This window comes from Diceros bicornis, chromosome 28 (genome assembly GCF_020826845.1).
Source record: "Diceros bicornis minor isolate mBicDic1 chromosome 28, mDicBic1.mat.cur, whole genome shotgun sequence".
Classification (NCBI taxonomy): Eukaryota; Metazoa; Chordata; class Mammalia; order Perissodactyla; family Rhinocerotidae; genus Diceros; species Diceros bicornis.
Genome location: NC_080767.1, coordinates 5375587 through 5386273, shown reverse-complemented (window position 1 = coordinate 5386273; position 10687 = coordinate 5375587).

The following is a 10687-nucleotide window of genomic DNA, read 5'->3' as shown; positions in this document are numbered from 1 at the left end:
TCAGTCATTCAGCAATTGTTTTTAACACTTTTATTGAGAATTAATTTACATATGATAGAATTCACTTAAGTATACAATTCAATGATTTTTAGTACATTTATAGAGTTGTGCAACCATCACCACAATTCAGTTTTAGAATAGTTTTACCACCACAGAAAGGTCCCTCCTACCCATTTGCAGTTACTCCCCATTCGTAACCCCAATTGACCATGAATCTACTTTCTGTCTGTATAGACTTACCTTTTCTGGGCTTTTAAATAAGTGAAATTATACAATATATGGCCTTTTGCACCTGGCTTTTTAAACTTAGCATGTTTTTGAGGTTCATCCGTGTTGTAGCATGTATCACTTTTTTCCTTTTTATTGCCTAATAGTAATCCACTGTATGGATCTACCATATTTTTTGTTTATCCATTCACCAGCAGATGGACATTTGGATTATTTCAAGTTTTTGGCTGTTATGAATAATGCTGCTATGAGCATTTATATGCAGTCTTTGTGTGGACGTGTTTTCATTTCTCCTGGATAGATACCTAAGGGTGGAACTGCTGGGCCATATAATACATTTATGTTTAACTTTTTAAGAAACTGCAAACTCTTTTCTAAAGTGGCTGTACCATTCTCACCAGCAATGTATGAGGATTCCAGTTTCTCTACATCTTCTCCAACACATTTTGTTGTCTTTTTGATTATAAATATTTAGTGGTGTCTCATTGTGGTTTTAATTTTCATTTTTCTAACGGCTAAAGATGTTGAGAATCTTTTCATGTAGTTATTGGCCGTAGGTATATCTTCTTTAATAAAAAGTCTAATGATCTTTTGCCTATTTAAAAGTTGTGGTATTTGTTTTATTATCGAGTTCTAAGAGTTCTTTACATATTCTGGATACAAGTCCTTTATCAGATATCTGATTTGCAAATATTTTCTCCCAGACCATGGCTTGCCTCTGCATTTTTTATGGTGTCTTTTGAATTAAAAAAGTTTTAAACTTTGATAAAGTCCACTTGAGCAATATTTTTCTCTTATGAGTTATATTTTTGGTGATGTCATATTGTTATGATTATATTTTAAACACTTTTTGCCTAAACTTTGGTTATGAAGATTTTGTCCTATAATTTTGCAGCCTTAGCTTGTACAAATGACTCCAAATTGAGTTAATTTTTGTGTATTATATAAGGTAAGGGTGTTAATTCATCTTTTTCAGGTGGATATCCAATTGTTCCAGCACCATTTGTTGAAAAGACTATCCATTCTTCATTGAATTGCCTTGGTACCTTTGTCAAAAACCAGTTGGCCACATGTATAAGGATTTATTTCTGGACTTTAAATTCTGTTTTATTGATTTATATGGCTGTCCTCATACCAGTATCATGCTATCTTGTTTACTGTAGCTTTGTATTAAGTTTTGAAATCAGAAAATGTAAGTTTGTTCTTTTTCAACATTGTTTTGTCTATTCTGGGTCCTTTGAATTTCCATATAAAATTTAGTTTCAACTTGTCAATTTTTGCAACAAAGACAGCTTGTCATTTAATAGGGATTGCATTGAATCTGGAGATAGATTTGGAGAGAATTGCTATTTAATAATATTTAGTATACTAATCTATAAACATGGACTGTTTTTCCGTTTTTTTAGATCTTTCTCTCAGGAGTGTTTTGTAGTTTCCTGTGTACAGTTCTTGTATTTCTTTTGTTAAGTTCCTAAGAATTGTTTTCTTAATTTGATTTTTGGATTACTCATTGCTGGTATTTAGAAATGCAATTGGTTTTTGTATATTGATCTTGAAACTGGTGACCTCACTGAACTCATTCATTAGTTCTACTGTTTTTTGACTTTTGTTTTTGTTTTTGTTTTTTTTGATTCCTTAGATTTTTTACATACAGGGTTATGTTATTTGCAAATACAGTTTTACTTCTTTCTTTCCAATATGGATGCCTTTTATTTCTTTTTCTTGCCTAGTTGCACTAGCTAGAATCTCCAGTACAATGTTGAATAGAAGTGGTGAGAGCAGACATCATTGCCTTGCTCTTGATTATAGGGGGAAATCATTCAATATTTCATAGTCTGCATAAGTACAATGGTAGCTATGGGTTTTTCATAGATGCCGTTTATCAGTTTGAGGAAATTCTCTTGCTAGTTGAAATTTTTTTTCATGAATTGGTATTGGAGTTTGTTAAACGTTTTTTCTGCATCTATTAAGGTGATCATGTAGTTTTTGTCCTTTATTCTGTTAACATGGTGTATTACATTAATTGATTTTTGTATGTCAAGTCAATCTTGTATTCCTGGGATAAATCCCACTTGATCGTGTTGTTTAATCCTTTTTATATTTTGCTGGATTTAGTTTCATATTATTTTGTTGAGAATTTTTGTGTCCATATCCATGAGAGAAATTGGTTTATGATTGTTTTTTCTTTTGATGTGTTTATCCAGCATCATATCATGGTAATACTGACTTAACAGAATGAGTTGGAAAGTGATCCTTCCTCTACTATTTTCTGAAGAGTTGTGAAAGACTGGTATTATTTATTCTTTAAATTTTGATAGAATTCACCATTGAAGTTACCTGGGCCTGGGCTTTTATTTGTGGAGAGATTTTAAATTACTGATTCAATTTCTTTACTTGTTATGGGTCTATTTGGATTGTCCATTTCTTCTTGAGTTAGTTTTGGTAATTTGTGTCTTTATAGGAATTTGTCTTTTATATAAGTTGTCCAAATTATTGGCATAAAGTTGTGTATATCATTCCTTTATAACTCTTTTAATTTCTCTAAGGTTGCTAGTGAAGTATCCTCTTTCTTTTCCATTTTAGTAATTTGTGTCTTCTCTCTTTTTTTCTTGGTGAGTCTAGCTACAGGTTTGTCAAATTTTGTTCTTTTCAAAGAACAACTTTTGTTTTTATTGATTTCCTTCATTGTTTTCTGTTTTCTATTTCATTGATTTCCATTCTGTTCTTTATTTTTTTTCTTTTGCTAGCTTTGGATTTAGTTTGCTTATCTTTTCCTACTTTCTTAAGTTGAAAGCTTAGGTTATTGATTTGGGATCATTCTTTTCTTTATTTTTTTATTTTTTTGTTTGTGATTCCTTTTCTTCTATCTTATTTTATTTTATTTTTTAATTTTTTGTTTATTGCAGTAACATTGGTTTATAACATTGTATAAATTTCAGGTGTACATCATTATACTTCTATTTCTGCATAGATTACATCATCATTCTTTTCTAATACAGACATTCGCCTGTGCATTTTCTCTTGCCTTCTCATCTCTTTAGAATGCTGCTATAGAGCCCCTTTTTAAACTATCAGCATTGGAACTTCCTTCCTATGGCTTAGGAATCACCAGTTTTATGTCTTGAAGGTTGTCAATGGGGCAACCAGTGTCTTGCACTGGACATCCAGTACCCAGTACTAGCATCCACTGTCCAGTACAGCATCCAGTATCCAATACAGCAGCATTGGCAATGTCAGCTGAAGGATCCAGTGTTCAATGATGGCAGCAGTATCTTCATTGGGCTGTTTCTCTGGTGTGATTTTGACTGTTTACTCTGAGCAGCATCCTTTTTTTCCTGTCTGTTTTTTAATCTTGGATTTTCAGTCTTCTTAGGGATTCTCTGAGCTACATGGTACTTTTTCAGTAATCTCCTTTTCTAATTAAATCAGCCAAAGTTGTTTTCTGTTGATTGATTGGTAACCTGACCAGTATATGCACCCTGCCTTACCTGCCTCATAGTTTTTCTGTCTAAAACTTACTTCTTTCAAAAGTCATGTCAGATATTATTTCGTCCACACCAGCTTGGTTAGTACTCTTCCTCTGGATTCCCTTAGTACCCTGTGCTTATCCCTATCATCATTTTTGCCATTTTGTAATATCATTATCTGCTAGATTTCTGTCTCTCTTACTAGACTATGAGTTTCTTAAGGGCAGGGACTATGTTTTATTCTCAATGTCTGAGATTTAGTGGGTACTCAAAGGCACAAACATAAATGTTTGGTTGATATTACTTTTTATGTCCTTAAATTCTTTTTTTTTTTTTTGTAGGGAAATATTTGCCCTGAGCTAACATCTGTTGCCAATCCGCCTCTCTCTCTCTTTTGTTTCCTCTCCAAAGCCCCAGTACATAGTTGTATTTCCTAGTTGTAAGTCCTTCTAGTTCTTCTACGTGAGCCGCTACCACGGCATGGCAACTGACAGACAAGTGGTGTGGTTCCACAACCAGGAAGCGAACCTGAGCTGCTGAGGTGGAGAGCACCAAACTTTAACCACTAGGCCATCCGGGCTGGCTCTGTCTTTAAATTCTTTATTTGCCTCAGAACTGGATTATTTGCACTGTGAGACTCATCAGTTATACAGATCTGCTGAGGCCATGGGAGTCCTTGGAAGCTCTTTGTCATTTCTTAGAGCTCAGTTGCTTAGTTTCCAGCAAGTGATATTTAGCTAATTTCTAGGATGTATTACCTGGTTCCAAGATATTAAAAAGGCAGTTTTCCCTGAGTTTGTTTACCACATTTAGGAGAGTAGTTGATAAGTATGCTAGTTTTTCTGCAATTATTTCTAATTTGTGTGAAAAGCATATGCTTTATTAGTGGGACTTGTTTAAAGTCCAGTAAAACCCTAGAAAAATAAAATGTTCAGAGCTGGAGAAAGAGGGGGGAAATAAAAATATAGGTAAGAAAAATCTGAATATGGAAAGACTTTTTTATATGCTGTTTAGGAACTGGGATCATATGTTACTCTTCTTTGTATTCCTCATGATAGCTCGCACATAATTGATATATTAATATATACATTTTTAATTCTAAGTCCCTTCTTACTGTAAAATTTTTGATTCTCTGATTTTGGGCAGCTCAGGAAATATTTGGACCAATAGAATATATACTTCCAGAGGAAGCAGACAAAGTGATTTTGGACCAAAAAGATTATAGATTTAGGTAGCCTTAAAGTCTTATGTAGACTAAGTAAGGAAGCCAGAAAGAATTTTTCTAAGTCTGGACTCTGAGTTTGCAATATGTACATGTGACGGCCCCCATTGTAAACAGTTTTAAAATCATTTGGCGTATGTTGGGAACACTCTTGTACTTGTACTTAATCTGCTTAAGAGGTCCTGTGCCTTATGGGACTAGACTGAAAACTAATTGAAGTGTCTGGAAGTCCCTGGAGAGCCAGTGAATTGTCCTCTGAGAGCATTCCTACTTCCAGTAAAGCATGCAAGAATTGGAATGAAGTGTAAGCATTAGTGATCCACTACCTTAAAAGCAAGCTCCAGGGCATTGTCACCCCTAGAGAAGACAGGTAGATATAGCTCCTATGCAAGATTGTTCTTCCATAGTGGCCTTTGTGGGCAACCAGTAAGCAAAGATAATAGACTTGGGAGAAAGGACTCTCTGAGCTGGTGTGGAGTGGGACTGTAGAGTGGAGGTATAGAAATGCAAAGTTCACAGTCTAATGGGAAAGACAGGTAAATAGGAGTGGATTTACCGTGAAGTAACTTGTATAGGCCCCTTCCAAGTCCCTGGAAAGGGCTTAGCAATATTATATTAGTAATATTTTTTCCTAAAGACGTCCCCTCACACACACAAGACCAAATTGCATAAGGTTCAGGGCTCATAAAACCTAGATCTACCCTTGCACTCAAGTTCATCAACAATTACAGCATGTTGTGATAAAGTATCATGAAGATATTCTTACAGTTCTGTAGAATCACTCAAGAAAGGCATCCTGCTCAGGGTGGCATTTGAGTAGAGAGAGAATTCATGCAGCAGGAGGGCAGGGATTTTTGTCTTTGTATTCATCATGTAGTCTCCCATACCTAGAAAATTGCCTGACACATATCAACTGGTCAATAAACATTTTATTGAAAGAATAGGAGTGAGAGTGGACAGTTAGGGATAGTGTGTGTGTAAAGGGACTAGCAGGTTGATGAGGGAGGTGCCTGTGGGGAGTGGTGAGTGATGTGGCTGGAGAATAGTTGGCAGAAGCCAAAGCATGGAAGTTTCTGTTAAACTCTGCTCAGGTTTTGGACTATCCTGCAGACTATAGTGAACCTATTAAAGTCTTTGAGGTTTGGAGTGGAATGACCTAATTTGATTTTAGAAAGATAATTCTGGACTCTGTGTGGAGAACAGAGCAGAGAGGATTGAGGTTTGAGTTAGGAAACTGTTGCAATAGTCCAGTCAAGAAATGATTGGAGAAAAAGTGACGTCAGCATCATGGCAGAGTGAGCTGTTCCCTTAGTCTCTCCCCTGCTAAGTTACAATCAAACAGAGGATTCCCTACAAATCACAACAGGGCTTCTGAGAGGTCCATGCAGCCATACATCTGAAGGTGGGGTTACCGGATGCCTGGGAAGCAAGTGGAAGAAGATGAGCAGATTCCCTCTCCCTCTCCAGTGGCAGTGCTCTAGGTCACTTAGGCAGCAGCTGGCATGTGACTGTAAGAGGAGGCAGAGGAGCAGGCAGGCCTGTGTATGAATGCTTTTGCTTTTGGAGTGGCAACCCAGCCAGCAGGAATGCTCCAACCAAGTGGCGTGGCTCAGCTACCACATGAGAACCCCCAACATGTACAGCAGCCCAGGTGAAGCACCCATGAGCACAGAGCAGGCCCACACATGTGAGAGAGAAAGCACCCCTCTCCCCCCACCTAGCAAACCAGCTCAGTCCTGGCCAAGGCAGTGGATCTGCATCAGAGTGCCTGCACATATGTGTGTGACCCACCAAGTGGTTGAGGCCAGCGGGCAAATGCAGATAGGCCCTATTGGCACAACTTCCAGCAGAAGCAACATGTTCAGAAAATACAGCTCCTGTCCCCCCACAGTGGTGGCAGATAGAATTTGTGACCTGATACTACCACTATGCACTGGCAAAGGATGACTTCATCAAACACCATGAAGAACTACATTAACACTCCAGAATAGAAGGAAAATGTCAAGCTTCCAGAAACCAATCCTGAAGTCATAGAAATTTACAATATAAATGACAGAGAATTCAAAATAGTTGTCATAAAGAAACTCAACTAGTTACAAGAAAACTCAGACAGTGGAATGAACTCAGAAATAAAATTAATGAGCAGGAGGAATTCTCCACGAAAGAGATTGAAACTCAGAAAAAAACCAAACAGACATTCTGGAGATGAGAAACACAATGAATGAGATAAAAAAAATCAATCTAGAAACCTTAAAAAACAGAGCTGACATTATGGAGGACAGAATTAGTAATTTAGAGGACAGAAATACAGAAATGCTTCAGGTGGAGAAGGAGAGAGAACTAAGACAAAAAAAAAATGAAGAAATTCTTTGAGAAATATCCAACTCAATTAGGAATGGCAACATAAGGATTGTAGGTATTCCAGGGGGAGAAGAGAGGGAGAAAGGAGCAGAGAGCTTGTTCAAAGGAATAATAGCTGAGAACATCTGAAACTTGGGGAAAGAACTGGACTTACAAGGATATGAAGCCAAGAGAACTCCTAATTACATCAATGCAAAAAGAACTTCTCCAAGGCACATACTAGTAAAACTGGCAAAAGTCACTGACAAAGACAAAACATTAAGGGCAGCAAGGCAGAAGAGAATAATCTACAAAGGAACCCCTATCAGGCTTTCAGTGGATTCCTCAGCAGAAATCTTACAGGCTAAGAGGCATTGGAATGATATATTCAAAATGCTGAAAGAAAATAATTCCAGCCAAGAGTACTCTATCCAGCAAAACTGTCCTTCAGATATGATGGAGAAATAAAAACTTTCCCAGATAAGCAGAAGCTGAGGGAGTTCATGGCCATTAGACCTCCCTTACAAAAAATGATCAGGGATGCCCTCATACCAGAAAAAAAAGCAAAGGTTTACAAACTCTTGAGCAACAAGATAAATAGGCAGACAAAATCAGAAAATTGCAGCTCTCCTATCAGAAAAGGTTAACAAACACTTAATTATAACATAAAAGATAAAGGGAAGGAAAGCATAAAAAATAACTATAAACACTTCATTTTAATCACAAACTCACAACACAAAACAGAATAATTTGTGACAACAATAACTTACCTGGGGAAGAGGAAAGGAATGGAACCTGCTTAGGCTAATGGAGATAAGAAGCTATCAGAAAACCGACTATCTCATCTATGAGATCTTTTACACAAACTTCATAGTAACCACTAAACAAAAAATCACAGCAGAGACACAAATCTTGAAGAGAAAACTGAGAAAACAACCACAGAAAACCACCAAACCAAAATGGCAGTCAGAAATATAAGGGAAGAGAAACAAGTCAAATATAGAACAACTGGAAGACAAGAGATAAAATGGCAATATTAAGCCCCCATATATCAATAGTGTCTCTAAACGTAAATGGATTGAATTCTCCAATCAAAAGACACGGAGTAGCTGGATGGATTAAAAAACAAGACCCAACAATATCTGCCTCCAGGAAACACATCTCAGCTCTAAATACAAACACAGGCTCAGACTGAAGTGATGGGACAACAATACTCCAAGCAAATGGCAAGCCAAATAAATCAGGTGTTGCCATTCAGACAAAGCAAACTTCAAGACAAAAGAGGCAATGAGGGACAAAGAGGGGCAGTATATAATGATAAAAGGGAAATTTCACCAAAAGGACATAACCATTATGAATATATATACACCAAACACAGGAGCGCCAAAGTATACAAAGCAACTATTAACAGCCCTAATGGGGGAAATTGACAGCAACACAATAGCAGTAGGGAACCTCAACACCCCACTTACCTCAGTGGATAGATCATCCAGACAGAAAGTCAACAAGGAAATAGTGGACTTAAATGAAAAACTAGACCAGATGGACTTAATAGATATATATAGAATGTTCCATCCAAAAGCAGCAGAATACACATTCTTCTCAAGTGCACATGGAACATTCTCAAAGATAGACCATATGTTGGGAAACAAGATAAGCCTCAATAAATTTAAGAAGATTGAAATCATAACAAGTATCTTTTCTGACCACAATGCTATGAAACTGAAATCGACTACAAGAAAAAAGCTGGGAAAGTCACAAATATGTGGAGATTAAACAATATGCTACTGAACTACCATTGGATCAATGAAGAAATCAAGGGAGAAATCAAAAAATACCTGGAGACAAAGGGAATTGCAAGTACATCATACCAACTCTTATGAGATGCAACAAAAGCTGTTCTAAGAGGGAAATTAATAGCAATACAGGCCCACCTCAATAAACAAGAAAAATCTCAAATAGGTAATCTTGAACTACACGTAACAGAACTAGAAAAAGAACAAACAAAGCCTACAGTCAGAAAGAGGGAAATAATAAAAATTAGAGCAGAAATAAATGAAATAGACACCAAAAAAAACCCCAAAAAACAAAAAAAACACAGTAGAAAGGATCAATGGAACTAAGAGCTGTTTCTTTGAGAAGATAAACAAAATTGACACACCCATAGCCAGACTCACTAAGAGAAACAGAGAGAAGGCTCAAATAAATAAAATTAGAAATGAAAGAGGAGGAATTACAACAGATACCACAGAAATACAAAGGATTATAAGAGAATACTATGAAAAACCATATGCCAACAAATTGGATAACCTAGAAGAAATGGATAAATTTGTAGACTCATGCAACCTCCCAAAACTGAATCAAGATGAAACAGAGAATCTGAATAGACCAGTCACAAGTAAAGAAATTGAAACAGTAATCAAAAACCTCTCAAAAAACAAAAGTCCAGGACCAGATGGCTTCTCTGGAGAGTTTTACCAAACATTCAAAGATTTAATACCTATCCTTTTCAAACTATTCCAAAAAACTGAAGAAGATGGAATGCTTCCTAAGTAATTCTATGAGGCCAACATCACCCTGATACCAAAACCAGAGAAGGACAAAGAAGGAAAACTACAGGCCAATATTGCTGATGACATAGACATAAAAATCCTCAACAAAATATTGGCAAATTGAATACAGCAATACATTAAAAGGATCATACACCATGATCAAGTGGGATCTATACAAGGGACACAGGGATGGTTCAACATCCACAAATCAATCAATGTGATACACCACATTAACAAAATGAGGAATAAAAATCACATGATCATCTCAATAGATGCAGAGAAAGCATTTGACAAAATCCAACATCCCTTTTTGATAAAAACTGTCAATAAAATGGAAATAGAAGGAAAGTACCTCAACATAATTAAGGCCATATATGAAAAACCCACAGCCAACATCATACTCAACAGGGAAAAACTGAAAGCCATCCCTTTGAGAACAGGAACAAGACAAGTGTACCCACTCTCACCACTCTTATTCAACATAGTACCAGAGGTTTTGGCCAGAGCAATTAGGCCAGTAAAAGAAATAAAAGGAGTACAAATAGGCAATGAAGTGAAACTCGCACTGTTTGCAGATGACATGGTTTTATACATAGAAAACCCTAAAGAATCCATTGGAAAACTATTAGAAATAATCGACAACTACAGCAAAGTTGCAAGGTACAAAATCAACTTACAGAAATCAGTTGCATTTTTATATACCAACAATGTACTAACAGAAAGAGAAGTCAAGAATACAATCCCATTTACAATCAAAACAAAAAGAATAAAGTGTCTAGGAATAAATTTAACCAAGGAGGTGAAAGACCTATACACTGAAAACTATAAGACATTATTGAAAGAAATTGAAGATGACATAAAGAAATGGAAAGATATTC